Source organism: Arctopsyche grandis, chromosome 9 (genome assembly GCF_051622035.1).
Source record: "Arctopsyche grandis isolate Sample6627 chromosome 9, ASM5162203v2, whole genome shotgun sequence".
In the NCBI taxonomy this organism is placed as follows: Eukaryota; Metazoa; Arthropoda; class Insecta; order Trichoptera; family Hydropsychidae; genus Arctopsyche; species Arctopsyche grandis.
The window spans coordinates 4,473,349-4,492,282 of NC_135363.1; the positions used below are offsets into that span (position 1 = coordinate 4,473,349).

Sequence of the window (18,934 nt, forward strand, 5' to 3'; positions counted from 1 at the left end):
CCATTTATCAATTTTCCACCAAAAATAGCAACCGGATACAACACCGCATCGTGCGACTCGGAATTCTGAGAAAAATTACCACTTTTTTCACATCCGCTAATATCATGGAAGCATACCATGCCCTGAGATCAAAAGACTCGAGCTGAAGTACTCTTTTTGATGTTGGCTTACCATTGATCTTTACTATCGATATATAAAGGCATCGTCATCCAAACGAGTGTATCCCATCTAATATTGCGTTGATTTTTCGCAGATGCATTTCTCGAGAGTGGTTGATACAACCCTGTTAAAGATGAATCTATTTCAGACAAAGAAAGACACGCATGTCAAAAATAACCACTGAATGAAAGCGATGGACACACAGAGAGAGCACGTCACCGGTCAACAAACCAAAACAGAACATGGGGACAATGCAATGAATCACCCGATGTGGTGTTTGATCGTTAAATGGCATTTAAATCCAGACGTGACTAAAATCATTAGGGCAGTCGAATTCTATTCACACACATATATGTAAATTGCGCGATTCTATCGCAATTCAATTAATATGTCACACCCAAAAAATATGCGCTTGGAATTTTCCTTGGAGCTGAAATTGGGAGGACCAACTCGTGGTGATCAAGGGAGATCCACAGCGTATTTACTATTCTATAATAGTTGTTCGTTTGCTTTGTACGGCAAGTGATGATTAATATTCGAATGGTGATGTCGTCCGTGTTCGTATGTACGCCGTTTACCCAAGGAAGTTGCAGGACGTGACCGATGGAACGAGCGACTCGACCGAATCCCCGCGGTCCAAAACAGGACTTCTTTTTGCGTCTGCGTGAATCATCAGATCCAGATTCCACGTTTCTAATGTGAAAATTTACTTTTTCATACACATTTCAGGCGTATGAGTAAACGCGAAGAATATTCTGATTCTTGAAATTCAGATGAAATGTTGAAATCTTGTGTAAAATAATACATTTACGCGCAGTCGGATTTTACACAGGAAGTTGCTGTTAAAAGAAGAAAACTGCAATATCGCTGCATCGCCGTTTCCGTTCAGTCACAATGAACAGATCTTGCGCACAGCTTATTGTTTATCTGAAGATATTTTAATAATACAGTTAAGTTTCCTTAATATTTATATTTCAAAACACAGACTTTTTTAAAATTTATAGTTAAAAACATACATATTACATATGTACTACTCATTAAATTACGCATAAGAAACCGGTTAGATTTGTTATTTATTATTTATTTTATTATTTATTTATTTATTTTTTTTAAATTTAATTTACACCAAGAAGGCCTAACAGGTAAACCCAATGCGCCTTCCTGGCCAAAGACAATTATATAAACATATATGTACACCATTCAAATATACACAAATACTTCCACGTATACACAAATACACATTCATACATACATAAATATAAAAATACACATATATACATATACATACATACACACCTACACATATATATATATATATATATATATATATATATATATATATATATATATATATATATATATATATACATATACACATACACATACAATACATACATCCATATACATACAAACATTATACATGCATATACACATAAACACATACATCATTACAATTAGTTATTGAGTTCAATTGACTCATATTAAATATTTCTGACATAAAAATTAATTCATTAGGAACAAAATTCAAACTCCTAGGATTAAAATCACCCAAGATCATGACTTTCCTGCCAGCCAAAACATTAAAATTATTTTGCAAATTTGAAAAAAATGAATTTATAATTCGGAGGAGATTCATTCGGAGGAAAATACAGTACACATATTAAAATAGAAAAATTCTTTAAGCGAAGTTCAACCCAAATATGTTCACCGATGGTATTGAGCTGATCAAAAAGGCGAACAGATTGAAAACTAGCAGCTCGTACAGTGAGAAGTACTCCCCCGCCTCTGCTGCAACGATCCCTCCGAAAAACTAAATAGCGGTCATCGAAAAGTTCGCCATTTAAGACAGAATCGCAAATAAGTCATGATCTTGAGCAAGAACATGACTTAAGAAATCCGTAAAAAAAAATATATTTTTGACTTTTAAAATTCGCTAGACAATTAATTAGAAGTATTTTAAAGCAATTAAATATAAAAATTAATAGGAAAAATATCTGACTATTGATTCCAATACTCACTTTGAGCGTAACAATCCTAAATTTTGAGTTAAAGACCGCAAAAGTCAAAAAACTGTAAAAATCGCGCATTTTTTTAAACGCTCATATCTCGTAAACGATCACCCACCAACAAAAATCAATATCATATTCGAATTCAGTGGGTCAAACTTAGTAAAGATTAGTTAGTCTCCGCTCTGGTAACTCAAAAACGTGATGTTTTGTTGCTCAGTGTAATTAATTGTTGCAACGTTTCGTAACGCTGACGTTACCGCCAAATATTCACTATACTGTCTGAAAAGAAGCTTTTCTTCAATGATTCAGAGGAAAATCTTTAGAAATGAAGAATCTTTCAGTCTTTTAACGACATTCTATATTATTTTTTTTAATTTGAATACATACATATTGTTAACAAACTTACCCATGTTTGTTGTGGCTTCTTTGTGCGTTCACAACCACAAGTCGACCGCAACGTGCGCGTTCGATTTTATTTCCAGTGTTGGCTCGATCGCCGTTCGAGGTGGTGGTGTCGATTGTTCGCTTCGCCGTGAAAATTCGTTTTCCACGGCATTTCCCCGAAATCGGAAAATACAGTGTTACGGTCCCCAACGTAAATATCAATTATTTCATAGGTGAATAGTTATTTCAACTGTTGCGAATTTTCAAACGTGCATATCTACACTGTTGGTACAAATTGAACCTTGTATGTATGTACATACATATTTTTAAAATACTGGTTTATAAATCCTTTTTAACAGTCTTTATTAAACGTGAATGTGAACAGGATACGACTCATCAATCTCTGTTCAACAAAAAATTGATACTTGCAAGATTTTGACCGACAGTGGTGATATGCTAAAGTTCAAGGATTCTTAGTGTAGCGGGAGATCTTTTTAATGTTTTATTTATTTCAAATGATCTATTTTAGCAGTCTAACATACAAAACTACATTTAAATTTAGAATAGAAAATATCGGTCTTATCTAATATTTCGAGAGTGTAATAATCAGAAGGCTCCGAGATTATCGATTATTAAAAAATACTTCAAAGCTTCTTTTTGAAGAAAAAAAAAACGGTTGAAATAGAAAGTTGAAGGGGTTAGGGTGAGACAAGGAGGCCTGAAAAGAGGGAGAGATCTTCCCCTTTCGACATTACTCATCGCTTATTTTGAATATTCACATTCGTATTCTGCTGCTGTTTCGCTTTCATTCATTAGTCGATTTCTCAACGGTTTCATAAAATTTGTGGCATAAATAAATTAATTAATTGGCATAAAATTTTACCGAACACTTCGAATGAACGCGCTGAATAATATTGATGCCACGCGAATACAATATTAATTTAACGAGTTTTTAAATATAAATAATACTATAAATGTATTTATAAGTATAAATAATCAAACTTATACGGTATTGACCCCAAGAACCGGTTACGACCTGATATCATCAGGTTCTTCAGTTTATTTCAACCACTTCGTTCCATACATTTATATATACCTATGTATTTCATATAAGTACATATAGTTATTTATTTCTATTTATTAATACAACCTTGAAATATTACACGACCGTGTGGTTTTTGTATGTATGATTCATATTCACCGCAAAACATAGATTGTTATTATGATCAATGGTCAAATGGCCAAAAAAATAAAAATAAAACAAACGAAATAACTATTTACGTTGGAAACCGATTAAATCAATACCCGTGTTGATCAAACAGAAATATTGTCTTTTATACAGGGAACAATATAGTTGGAAAAAAAGGATTTGTGACTAAAAAGGATTAATTATTGTGACATCAAGCATAGGCTACGGTAGTGATAAAGCAATTCGGATCTTCGCCTTTTTTGCTGTAAGTGCAACACTTTTCTTTTTGTATGTAAGTAAACACTATGTCCAAATATAGAAATATATAGTGTGATGTTCATTGAACCTTGGCCTTAGTTATTGACGGTCACAATATGTATTATCATATCATTTTCAGCTCACTGAACCGATACAGAGCTCGCAATCGATCACATAGCTGTGATGCTTGCACGCAATCCCCTACTAATATTGTCGCTTTTGTGCATGACTTATTCTAGTATGCCTCCGTAGGTGATTAATAATTTAAATCAACATTCCGTGACTGTCTCGATTTACACTTTTGGTTTCTATTTATGTTTGTATATTGTATGTACCTGTATATGTTCTGAACCCTTTCGTTGTTTGTAAGCACGATAGATAGATTATTATTGTAGGTACTTGGTTGTTTCGGCAATAATTTGAAACTGGCCCTAGCTGCACGTTCTGTTTTTTGAGTTAATTGAACGATCATTATCAGCACTACATATACATAATTTGTTCGATATTACGGTTCACGTTTTTTTATTATGTTTTATTTGAGTAAGTAACTATTATGCATATGTAAAATGCTAAAGGTGTCAAGTTACGTGTGATCTTTCAATAAGGAAGTTAGTCATAATTTGTAGCATTAGTTGAACATCTTACATAAATGCTATAATATTTTAAATGAAAACACTAATAATAATTGTTCAAATTGAATCTTTTGAAACTCAGGTATCTAAGAAATATTTGGAATGCAATAACAATTGATTACCCGTAGGGTATCAAAGACAATAATGATAATAACCAGCAGAATAGACTAGTGGTTAGCATATAATTTTTGGTTTAGCCAGCAGTATGGCTTAATGATAGCGTGTATGTTTAGCACCAAGTGATCAGTGGGTTCGATCCGCCATACTGCCGGTTAGATTTGGGGGTATTTGTGGCTCCAAATCGATCGTTTCTTATCAGAGTTTGCCAATTTTATCTGATCATTGTTGAAACGGTTCCTCAAAATTGTTAAAAAATCATCTTTCCTGTTGTCACAAATCTGTATTTATTGTGTATATAATTTGTAAAAATTATGTACAAAATCTAAATCGATAGATGTCTCAATGGATTAATTATGTAATGAATGAATGAATTAATTGTTATTTCGTGTTCTTCATCTTTTTGTAAATACAGTGATGTATGTAATAATGAAATGCTGTATTGTTTGTAATTAATTGTCTAGGAAGGCGCATTGGGGTCTTCCTGTCAAGCCTTCCTGATATATATCTATGTAAAAATAAAATGCTTTGAACACAGTGGTCACGGGTTCAAATCCCACCGGTTTCTGCTGGCCATCGTTTCCAAGAGTTTGCCAATTTATATGATTTTCATTGAAACGCTTCCAAAAAATTGGCAACCTTACCGTTTTTCTCGCAAGTCTGGAGTTATCGGCAATTTAGAATTTCGTTGAATTGTATAAAAACTGGTTTATTTGTACTGATGAAAATTAACACTTATAATATCCGAGACTAAACAATGTTTTTTCTATAGGAAATCATTGTTTCAGTATAAACATTTTCTGTCAGTTTCTCACAAGTGTAAATTCACCGTAACGTGCGAGCACTTGATGAGAACAAAATCGTGACTCTTCAACTCACGACTTTGAGATTCCACATTTTATTCAACTTCCTAGCAAAATTTTGTGTTGGGTCACGGTCGATATACGCCATGTTTAGGTGGACGTAAGTTGACCGTGACAAATACATAAGCGATCTTGTGAAATGTCTTGATCTACAAACTTATATTACTGAATCGAATCAATCAAATCATCACACATGTGGGTTACACTCGGGGGATTCATAGCCATGACGTAGCTGTCAGTAGTTGTCAATAGATAAGCCCGATTTACCCAAAAAAATCAGTGAATATTATTAATTCATTCCGGTGTTATTTTCCTTGGATAGTGTATTGTGTGTACTAGGCAATCTAGATAAAGATTTATCTGCGAACAAGTCTGTTGTAAGGTTTTTGAATATGACATTTGATGTATTGTGATTATATATAATATATGTATGTATATAAAAACGGACGCGGTGTTTGTATTTATGTACGTATATATGTATGTGCGAGTGCATCGATAAGTATGAAGATTTCAAAAAAACAATCTTGCAAGTATGTATATCAAATACACGCGAACAAGGCAGAGAGCCAATCTTGACCAATGGGCGCGTTTAAGAAATCCTCTTGTTATATATGCAGGCATAAATTAAATTGGTGAACGCGATTTAAATTATGCTCATATATTAAATGCGGATAAATAAGTCCTGCATTATTTATATCGGCAAGCACGCATAAAACACAATATCTTATACATATGTACGAGTGAGTGCGATATCGATTTCAATTTCAAGTATGGAGATTTCAAAAAAATATTATATCGATTTCGAATGCGATTTTGATTTTAATTCCGATTTCAGTGCCGATTTCGATTCCTTTTTCAATTCCAGTTTCGGATTTCAATTCTTTTTTCAGTTCCGGATCCGGTTTTCCTTTTTCAGTTCCGATTCCCGATTCCTGTATTTCTGATTTCCGATTCCTGTTTCAGTCCTGATTTCCAATCCCTGTTTCAGTTCTGATTTCCGATCTCTGTTTCAGTTTCGATTAATTATTACTATTTGTATTGTATCTGTATTTTAAATCATGTATCAATTTGTTTCCGAAACCACCCGTTGAAATTTCAACGGACACAACATTAGTTATTTAATAATATAGACACAATTACAAAAGTTTAATCAACTGATTGTATCATATTGTGAACAAAAGCCAAGCTATGTCTCCGTTGTCAGAAAAGTTGCTGGTCTCTGTGAAGCCGCTACGATTGACAAATCAGTATGAGTCTTAGGGCGAAATCAGACAGCGGTGATTATGGCACGTGGTTTTTTTTAGATAGTTTTAAACATATAGAAAAAATGTGACGTTCATGTAGGGTTGCCAGATGGTATCCAAAAGGAGGACATGTCCTCCTTTTCCATGTTTTGTCCTCCCGTCCTCCCTTACCTACTATAAGTCCTCCTTTTTGCTAAACATCGGGTGGGACTTATTTATGATGATTTAGTTTCATGCATTGAGTTCTTGAGCATCAGAGGTGTAGAGATTGACGATGTTAAGCTACACGATCAATTTTCTAACTTGATTTAATTTCTTAAATCAAAATCAGATGAAGATGAAGCATATTATGATTTGAAGTTGCACGAGCAGTGGACAATCTACATACTTCAAAAGTGTTAAAAACATTGAATGTTTCTCAGAACTGCTCAAGATTTGCGAGTTTCATTTTTGTATAAGCGCACATAACGCAAATGTGGAAAGAGTTTTTTCACTGATTAATACTCAGTGGAGCAAATAGAGGAATAGACTAAGTGTGCAGTCAGTTAAATCTTTAATTCTTACTCAATACAACTTCAAAAACATGACATGTGAAGATTTTTATAATTATTTGTTAAAAAACCAAGAACTTATTTCCAAAATTGGCAGCTCAGCTAAATATGATTAAAATAAAGTAAAATAATATAAAAAATTCGTTTAATTTCTGAATGTCCTCCTTTTTTACAGAAAATCCTCCTTTTTAGACCCATCTGCCCTCCTTTATCAAATTATCATCTGAAATTGTATGGTAGTATTTATCCTTGCTTGACAGTGATCTATACCAAAACGACCCTTTGGACCATTTTCTTGCTTGACAGTGATCGATAACGGTGTATCCTATATCTAAAAAAAAACCACCTGCCACATTCACCGCTGTCTGATTTCGCCCTTTTGGTGGATCTCCAACTTTAGTCAAAACTGTCCAAATCGATCGATCGAACTTTGAGTTCTAATGAAGGTGACAACTTTTCAGTTTGATTTTTTTTCTTGTGGTATAATATCAAGCATTTAAAAAATAGTCCATACATTCAAAATTCTAAGTTCGTATGTGTTAAGCCCAACAATTTTAAATCAACGCTCTTGTTTCTCAAACGATCAACGGAAGTTACTTAGAATAGGTGTTATCTGACTGTCAATCTTCGTTGACTTGACCCAGTCGTCTTCCAATTGTTACTGCATGACCCACGCCACAATCCAAACACCTGTGACCACTGCAGACCGAGCCAGCAAAGCCAAAAACTGGTCCAGCCTCCTTCCTCTCTCATCCATATTTATGATTCCGCATTTACAGTTATCCGTGACGATACCGTATTAATTAGCCAGTCGATTAGATAGGACACTGTTTTGGAATTCAAATCCCTAGAAAAGCATAAACGGCGACGTATAGTATATAATGGTATACGTATTGAAAACAGTTAGATCCGCATCGATCAAGCGTGAGCTCGTTTTGTTCTAAAAAAGAAGTGACCCACACTCACCGCGAACGCTCATTAGTTCTAATTGCTGAAACGTACCGAGAGTATTATTGAAATGTCGAACGATACGCTTCATTGTTCCGCCGTGCAAGCGAGCAAATGATGACCCGACTGTTTCAAGTCCAAGTTTTTTTCAACCAGCATTATTTTGATTCAATAAATGCTGTGGGTACACAATGCTCTCAATTAATGTCGAGCATAGTTGTACGTGCGCGTCATCGGAATGAACTGTCTATAAATTAAACTGCTGTAGCATTCGGTATGACATGGTAGCATGTACATGTGTGGCCGTGTCCTTTGCTGCGTATGTTTGTTCAAATTAATCAAACTTTGTGTTCGTTCTGAAAGCAATCTTTTCATTAGAAAATAAAAAAATTAAGTCTGTATTATGTAGTATGTATCTCTACTTCCTGCTGGTAGAAAGTTATGACTGCACTTTATATCTGTTTTAGAACAAAATACCCCATCTGGTATAAATTTAGACGGCTTAAAAAAATGTTGCCACAATTTTCATCTCGACTTTTGTCAAGTTGCGATGAATGGTAAATATTTCAGTACATATTCATTTTGCGATACTGCTGTGGTTACTTTACTGAATGTCGAAAAATGGTCATTCAATGATTCTTATGATTAGAGCCCGGAATCTGAAGGGGCTGTTTATTGTTCAAAGATTGTAAATGCATTGTTAAAGGTTTGCCGAACCTTTTTTACAAAGGATTTACAACAATGGAACAATAGGCGGCACGTTTCCGGCCCCTTCAGATTCCGACCTCTACTTATGATATTCGGTTTTCAAGCAGACGCAGATGTTTGTGAATTCGGTGTAACCATTCCATCAGAAGATTTTTTATTGAGCTATATAAATTTGTTATACTCTATTAAACTGTTTCGTTGTGCTGAATATTCGGTACAATATATATCACCCAATTAGCAACATGACTCGGTGGTTGGGCTTTTCCCTAGCACCGAAAAGTCACCGGGTTCGATCTTGTGCGTTGTTCTGAGTATATTATCTGTAATGCTGCTGGTCAGACTTTGTGACTCCTAGTCTATCGCGTGGGTAGCTTTCGATTGATGGAGTTTTTGGGTGCCAGATGTTCCGTGATCGAGATTTTAGTGACGTGCGCGAAATCGCTTTATGCGGAATAATCACCGAACCGTTCATAATATGGTTTCTAACGTAGTTTTATGCTCGTGAAAAATGTAATTTTTTAAAAAGTATACTAATGAACTTTTTCTGAGAAAGACGAGGAATATCAGTTGATAATCGATGTATTTTGAAGCACAAAGAAAATTGTACTAGAATTGTGTAGTAAAAATGACAAATTCAAATATATGTAGATGACATTTTCGTTTGATTCACACATTGATAGTCCATGGCCTAAACGAATGGCGTCGTTTATTCAAATGTGTGACCAAGTGCAGTGCGTTTTCGTATTGTCGTCGCCTGCATAATTGCGCAAACGAATGAAACAAATTGAACAAATATTGGAGGTAAAGTCATCACGTCGTAGTGACAAGCAAAATAACGGATCGTAAACTCGGTGAGTGGAAAAATTGCCATGAAAATAAGCGGTAGCACTTTAGTGCTAGTAAATAGTAGGATAATGTGTCTTTAGAGCTGCGCGTTTATATACGAATCATTGAAGACACGTGGGAAAAGTAACGGCACAGTTAGATTTTCCCGGAAAATCAGAAGAATCGTGGAATCGCACACACAGTGGAAACCGTTAAATTGCGAAGTTTTTTTAAAGAAAATTTCATAATAATTACTTCCTCAAATTTTAAGATATACCTGTTTTTCGTGAAAATTTTATCGCCGATTTCCTATTTCCGTTTGAATATGTACCTAGATGGTATTGTGAAAGTTGCATAAAAAAGCATTATTATAATAACAGTTTACATGGTTTGTTTTTCTAAGACTAGTTTCGTATAACGACTGTTTCATATCTGCCTACCAGATGTTTGTATTAAATGGCTCTATTGCCCGTTAGGCGTACACATGTGGACTTTATGCGTTAACATTATTTATAACACACACACACATTCATGTTGGCTGAGTAATAAATAATATTATATTAAATTAAACGGAGTATAGTAAGCGCGTATAAAAATATGAGTAAGATAAATCAAATAACGTATTATCTCAGATTAACCCTTGCTTAACGCATGATACCTTTCAGGACGCCTACAATATACATTTTCTTATAAAAACGTCAGTTTTTTTATACTATTGATCCGTTAATATTTGATGGAGGTTGAATTGGCTTATACTGGCATAGAAAGGTTTTAAATGGAATGCTGAAAAGTAAAAATTACATATATTTTATACACATGTAGATACATATGTATATGTATTACTAAAAAAGCCTTATCCCTGAATCTGAGGATTCCATGAACGTTAATTTTATAGTATTTTTAAACGATTATTAAAGTTAACAAAAGGTTTCATCCCTTCATACCAAGAGTTTTCATATACGAATGTATGATTTCAGAACCCATTAGTAATCGTTTCATTGTAAATTAGCACCGAGAGGTTACCGGGTTCGATCCCGTGCTGATCTTTAATATGCTGCTGGTCAGACTTGAATATTTGTGAGTTTGTGACAGACTTGAATTTTTGAATATTTGTGAAGTCGATCGTTTCCTATTAGAGTTTGCCAATTTTATTTGATTTCGTTGTTGAAACGGTTCCTCCACCAAATTGGCAAAAACCATCCTACTCGCTATGTCACAAATATCTGAATTTGATTTATGAACAATATGTAAAAATTTATATACATGTCTAAATCCATAGATGTCTCTATGGATTAATTAATTGTCAATTTCGTGTTCTTCGGCCTCTAGAAATACAGCGATTTATGTAATAAAAAATGCTGCAATGTTTGTAATTAATTGCTTAGGAAGGCGCATTGGGGTTTAACTGTTAGGCCTTCCTGGTATATATTTATCTAAAATAAAATAAAAATAAAATATTGTGGCTTTAAGTTTGGTAAACTGTACCAATGGTTGACAATTTCTTTGATGTTTATAATGAGTAAAGCCCGGACCCAGAGGGTGCCGCCTATTGTTCAAATGTTGTAAATGCATTGTTAAAGGTTTGCCGAACCTTTTTTACAAAGGATTTACAACAATGGAACAATGAGCGGCATCTTGGCTATCCTACCTCTAATAATGAGTTGATGACAAAAGTCAGTATTATATATTTTAGAACAGTCATGTTTTTGACTTTTTAAAAATATTAGTATTTTTTGTTGTTAAATTACACTCAGCAAAGGTCAAACAACCATATTCCGGAGATTCGATTATGCTATTTACATAATCCCACAAATCCAGTTACGCTCAATTCAAAACTTGAAACTCCGATTTGAATAGAAAATTTCTATTGATGATATTTTCAATGCAATACTGAGTACATTTTACTTTCTTGTTTTTTTTTCTTAGTAAACTTTGAATAAACATTGCATACATATGTATATGCATTGATCGTATGATGTCACGTATTTTATAGCAAAAAAATAATCATACATTCGTTATTATGTGTGTTTGTGTTGTGTACACATTAAACTTTTCAATTCGTACGCATGTCAAAGACCAAATGATTAATATTGTTCGTTTTGTATTGGTTTGTTGGCCCGAGGCAGTCGTCGCGAACCAGCGGTACACGTTTTCAATTCGCACGTCGATTGGCCCCAGTCGTTGGCCTCTCTGTCTGACGTGGACACACTTGGCCTTGGGGGTAAACCCTTGAGTCGGCGTCCAGTCACGACTTTAATTTCCTATTTTTATTTTGTACTTTTTTGGGACAAAATTGCAATAAAACCATACATACGGGTATGTTATTTTCGACAAAGAAGACGAATGGGATTTAGAATGAACGGCCTTTGAACAACGGACTTACATTATTGTAAAAAGAATGAGAAAGTTTTTAATCATGTGTTTTTCTAGTAATAACCTATGGATGTGAAACTTGGACCTGCATAACTGTACGTAAATCAGTAGAGGTCGTCTTTGTTATGCTTGTAAGTTAGCTCGATAAAAAAATCTACCTTTTTTTTAGATAATATGAATTAAATTGACTTCATATACTCCAACTGATTAATTGTATAGAAGGTTAGCGAAAGGGATACATACATATATAAGTGAATAATGACGTAAACAATATAGAACTTGTTACTGAAACAATAAATAAAATGGAAGAGGTAGTTCAAAATTTCGAATGAAATGAGAAGTTACATATGTTTATACATATGTACATAATTATAGAGATCAAAACGAAACAAGGATATTAAAAAAAAAATGGGACGATGTGCAAGAAAACCCTGCTCTTCATTTATCAAATGAACATTGATATTTTCAATATTTCACTAAACAATCTATCCGCTTTTTGATTTTATTAAGTTTTGTTCAATTTTAAAGTATTGCTGTATTTTATTTTCTTCTTTATTTTTTGTAATTTAAATATTTTGGGTAGCATGTGAATGTTTGTTAATTAAAATTGAATGTGTTTTTCATATATAATATATATTCTGCGTGCGCACATTAATACGGCAGGAAAAGCCTGTTCCTCTTGTTCCTGTTGTATCCTGCTCGCGCAAATTAAGTGAGTATGTACCGTTTACCATGCACCCTTTTTTTTGATCTTTCGACTTAAGATCTTTCGATTTTCGATCTTTGCCTTCCGATATTTGCGTTTTCGGTAATTTCACATTCCGGCCCGTCACGGAGACCGGTATGTATCATATACATATGTACATAATATCGCTATTCTGTGTTTCTATCTGTCTGTGTATCTGAGATAACGCTCGCCGTACTATAAAGAGTCGTTTCTATTCGACATACATATATGTACGTCACAGCTAAACCACTGCCAACAAAACGTACACGAATGTAATAACAAAACAAAAAAAAGCTTCCATATATACTGTTTGTTACCAATGTTTCCTCTACACAAATAGACGGTGGTAAGTCTACTAGCATTTAAAGCCATCTATTGAAAATTTATACAATTAATAAATTTTGAAGTTTAGTTTTTAGCTAGGTAGTAGGTAGTTTTTACCATTTTTTTTTTCATATTAAATATAAATATTATATTAAATATATTTAAAAAAGGTATTTGAAAAAAATTCGACCACGTGCAGATCGAACACAGAACCGACACATTTCTTTTAATTTTTCATTAATTAATAACACCACACCCATGTGATGATATTTCATCGGGTACAACACTAGTGATTATATAAAATGTATATTATTCTCATGTATATATTATTTGGCCACAGTGTCATATTGGGGTAACCTGTGAAGACACTGGTATGTTTATTAAAATAAAATAAAAAATAAAAATATGTACCAGTGGCGTGCCGTAGAAATCTTTCTGTTTTTATCGAAAAATTTTACTTATTTACATGTGCGCGAGCAGGATGCAAGGGGACTCAGTATGACGTCATTTAGTCCCCTTGTACCCTCGCGCTCACGAAAGAAAGGCTGTGGTATAAAAAAACGAGGAGTTTTCCATAGCATGTAAATACATACATATGTACATATGTTGAAGAATGGTAGCGTGTTGGAAAGATCTCAATCCAAACTGGATGACGGACAAATTACGATAATTTTCGTTTTTGGGATAATACTGCAATAAAACTATGTGCATGTATGTATGTATGTATTATATATTATACTCGCCTGCTTCGTGAAGTGATTTGGGGTAATTGTATGACCCCACCTTTGACCTTTATCGCGCCACGAACAGATTTAGATTCAATCATTCCTAATAGCCACCTTAAGTTTCCATATAAATCTTGGCGTTATCGTTGCCCAACGTTTGGTCGGCGCTCATCAGCCAATCTCTGTGGTCTTTGTAACCGAGAGACTAGATAACGGTCCTTATCTACGTATATTCGTGCGGCTTAATCCAAATAAAGACTTCACTATTTTTCCACGGTAAAAGTAGAAGAAAAACCAATATTGTCCTGTTTGTATTGTATGCGTGTGTAGTTTGCATTGTATCATATGAAGTTATTCACAGAATAGCATTGGTGACAGTAAGTGTGAATAAATCGTTACTAATTTGTTCAATTGCTCCATTGAAGTTTAACTAGCGTTTAACTGTAATAATATATCGAATTGAAAGATGGTTGAAAACATATCAGAGTTCGGATTTACATATGTAGTGTGGGTATGTGACTGGTCAGAAACCACTCGGTAGTTATTTAGATGTTGCAGACTATTTTCGTACGTACAAATGTTAAGGTTTGTACATGTTACAGTTCTGCAGCTTCGTTAAGGCCAATTTAAAATTGTGAATGAATTAAATATTTCGTGTCAGTAAACACATACATATGTATGTATGTATATGCTACTTCATTTCATGTTTCAATGTTTAAAACGATCATGGGGTATAGTAATATCCATGGGGTATATGTATGTATATGATTTCTTTACAGGCTTAGTATTATTTAGATTCCGTTTAATCAGTGAGTAACTGAAAGACTCAATAAAATAGAAAATATTCAAAGGACTTTGGTTGTATTCTTACTACAAATCAGGTATTTTATTTTATTTTATTTCATAGAACATTTGCCTTTACAGATCGATTCAAAGCGACGAGTGCACTTACACAAAAACAATACAGTCAATCAATATATTTAATTTACATAGATATATACAGGAAGGCTCGACAGGAAGACCCCAATGCGCCTTCCTGGACAATTAATTACAAACAATGCAGCATTTTATTATTACTTATGTAAATCACTGTATTTCTAGAAGCCGAAGAACACGAAATAAAAAGCATCTATGGATTTAGATTTTATACATATTTTTTTAAAAATTATACAATAAATACAGAAGATTTGTGACAACAGGAAATATGATTTTTTTACCAATTTTGAAGAACCGTTTCAACAATGATCAGATAAAATTGGCAAACTCTGATAAGAAACGATCGATTTGAAGTCACAAATACCCTCAAAATGTAACCAGCAGTAAAGCGGATCGAACCCACTGATCACTTGGTGCTAAACATACACGTTACCATTGAGCCATACTGCTGGCTAAATATGTACATAAGCATTTTATACAATGCGAATTCATACAATCATCCACAGTGACATCTACTGAGAAATTTTTGCAGCATTTTTATACCCTAATTAGTGAACCACAAGACGCTGAATAATTTGATATTAGCAAGAAAGATAGGAAGGGGTTGCCAATTTTAATAGAAACCGTTTCATTGAAAATCAGAAAAAATGGCAGACTTTTATATGAAACGATCGACCTGGAGTCACAAGCCAAGGTATGGCCAGCAGTGGCAGTCTAGCAGGACTCGAACCCGTGACCACTCCGATCGAAAGCATACTATACTAACCACTAGTCCACGCCGTTTGTTAAATAATTGTTATACATACATATCCAATATATAGACAAGAGAAAATCCGGACCCTGGTAAAACTACGAACCCGCTCCGTTTTTTTTAATTACATATACAATTATATTTATATTTTCAATTAGCGCAAGCTTTTTCCCGGGCTTTTTAATTGGTCTTTTATTCGAGCCCTATTTTGTAATTTAAATATTATAAAATATGATTCGGGCCCTTTCATCAGATGGTACCCCCCCCCCCCCTCTCACCAGGCCTGTGTATGTTTAATTGAATAGTTTTAAAACGTCCACTATAATAAATGTTTCGTAGATAGTTTTTGATTTTATTGTATTTTATATGTGCTTCTCAAGTTGTATTCGAATTGATAAAGCGTTGGGAAAAGACAGTGTAACAATGCATTCAAATCGGTTTATTATTCATGAAAATGAAAAAAGTTCTCGCGTTAATTACTTAACGACTATATCCGACATATTGTTCACTTTTTCGAACAACGTAATAGCGATTTTCTCATCACCTCGATTACCTGTGTGTCGAAACTAGAATAATTTTGCATAAAGCGTTCCGAAAAAATAGACCAAACACAAGAAACTTTCCTGACCCGTGCAAAGCCATCGGCCCGACTGCGAAAGTTGATAAATGTAAACCTACATACTGCATAGAGAAAAAAAAACAGATATGTGCCATTTTTTTTATATGTACTTCAAGTAGAATGTCAACGTTTCGTTTTCTAATTTAAAACAATACGAAAAAACAACGACGCTCATCGAGAGTTAGCTTTTGTCCATTGTGTGTCAATTGCCATTATACGTGACTTTAAAAATTCAAAACGTACACAATTTGTATAATTCATTGCTTGTGAGAAATCACGCATACTAAAGGTGGCCATCCATGTAAAGATTTGTCTGAGGAAAGGTCTGCTGTAGTATGTCTGGCCATGACAGAGGACAGATGACTTTTGGGTATTTGGTTAGAGGTGGATATTCGTGGAGAAATGAATAAAAAAAAAATTTAAAACTTTTGTCAAATTCAATTTTGGTATAATATTGAAGAAATAACTAAATTGTGATAAAAATATCCACTACATTATTTAATTATATTTCGAGTCTTTGACTGAGACGAATAAAATTAGAATGAGCTGACCGATTTCTGCCAATCCAAATGTCGCTATGACAATTTTTCCTCTGACTATTATTCGACTAATTCTGGAATCCCACAAAGCTCAAATCTTGGGCCTTTTTTATTTAACCTTTTTATTAATATCTTTACTTGAAGTGTGTATAAATTTGCATCGCAAATTTCAATTATTAATTCCTAACGCATTTACGCCTTTGTGTGTTCATGCGTTGTTGTTTATTTTGTACTTATAGGTATGCACATTGTGTTTTTTTGTACATAGAACAGGGATGTGCGGTTGTTTTTGTGCAATATTGCTGGACAGCCGTCACGTTTTCCGACGAAAGGGTCTATCAGACTGTATTCGTTGGGAGGAGGGTGGTGGCCTCATGTTGAGGGCGAATTCTTTGATCGCTTCAGTGACGAATTGGAGCACTGACTTATTCATTGAGTCACTATGGTCAAATATGAATTCGGAAATAAATGAGAATGCCCATGTTTATTTTATTATCAATTTGATCTGTTGATAGAGTGACTTAATTCAGGTATTAATTGGGTTAAGGGAATTTGGATGTCAGTGGTTTCGAGTCATCGCTACGATAGACAAATTGGTAGAATTATTTGCCGACACTCTTACGTGGATGGCCACCATAAGTTTGAATCGTGTGGACCGGTCATAACAACATAAGGCACGCGTGTCGATAAATATTATTTATCTCCACGATCTATATAGTCTAGTCGTAGCGTTTGTTCCGTTACTACATCCAGACGGATCCTCTCTCTATCTTTCTTTCTTTTTTGTGCCACATTTGGAACAAAGCCGGCGCTGGATGATGGACGACCATCTCATGTTCCGGGGTCACTACAGTCGTCAGTGAGAGGCGATGACATCACACTGGATAGTCCATAGCTCCAGAACAAAGTTTTGATTAGATTCTGTTGGAATTCGCCGATGTATAAAGTACTAGTTTGTGATCTAGTTCTGTCACGATCGCGTTTGAGGTCACTGCGGGCGATTATTTCAGAAAATTGACCGGTCAAGTTTGAAAGGTGACTGGAAAAATGTGGAAATTATCGTAGTCAGCGTGGTAAACAGAGCGAATATCCGGTGTATGAAAATAATGGCATTAATTTTGTGTCATCAGTGGATATGTTTTTTTTTTGTCAGTGCTTGTGATGACTGATGAGCTTTGTACTGTTGCGAATTTTGTGTTATGTAAGACTGCGATTCTAAACCTTAAATTATTATTGCAAAGATAGAAAGTCTGCTCAGACTGTCTCTAGCTCTGTTTGTGTTTTTCAGACCCAATATTACAAATGTTTATGGTAAATTGGACTGATTTCATCTAGTCTATGTATTGTGTTAATTGAAGGCACATTAAATGACGTAAATTAAATAAACACTAGGTTATGTATGGTGTTCTGCGTGTACTTGTTTTATGTAAGTACGAAGACTACGAGCGTCATCGGTTTTTTATGACATATGATTGAATACGTCTAATTTATTATATTATTACCAATTTTACAGTTGCTTACCTGTCACTTTTAGCGCAGCAGCCTTGGCTGAAGGTATATTGAAAGAATTCTTTAATTTTATGTATAAATCATATTGATAATAAAAATAAAGTAAAAATTAAAAAATAAATGAAATGCACTCGAATAGTGCAAAAATCTTACCTTGTGATAAATATTGTGTGAGAAATATAGTGTCTAAAATTTTAATCACAATAAAAATTAGCCAGATAAACACACAGAAATCCGAAACGTTTAGTTCTGAACAGGACCAAACGATAAGAGAGACAGAACATTTTCAAGTTCATTCATTAAAATATAGTGTTTTTACCCCCCATCCCACATCTATGGAAGATATTGTTCTTTCGAGGACTAACCAATACTCAACATCTTTGAAGATATATGTATATCTGGCAGTCCCAAATCTAATATAACATTAAATACCAAGCTCCGAATATATACCTGCTATCCCGAATATTTCTCCGAATTATACTTCAGGTGTGTTACAAGTTGTAGATTGCAACAGCAATCCACAAGTATACAACAAGACAACCTA

At 34.2% G+C, this 18,934-nt stretch overlaps 1 protein-coding gene across 1 annotated transcript in view; it reads left to right on the forward strand.

Annotated features, from left to right (window-relative positions):
- The first annotated feature begins 2,648 nt into the window (after positions 1–2,648).
- Positions 2,649–18,934, forward strand: part of Spec2 (CDC42 small effector protein Spec2) — a 41,835-nt gene continuing 25,549 nt past the window's right edge. The window contains exons 1-2 of the mRNA XM_077438503.1: positions 2,649–2,763; positions 3,895–4,006. The gene's annotated coding sequence lies outside the window, so the exon portion shown is untranslated. The remainder of the gene's footprint in view (positions 2,764–3,894; positions 4,007–18,934) is intronic.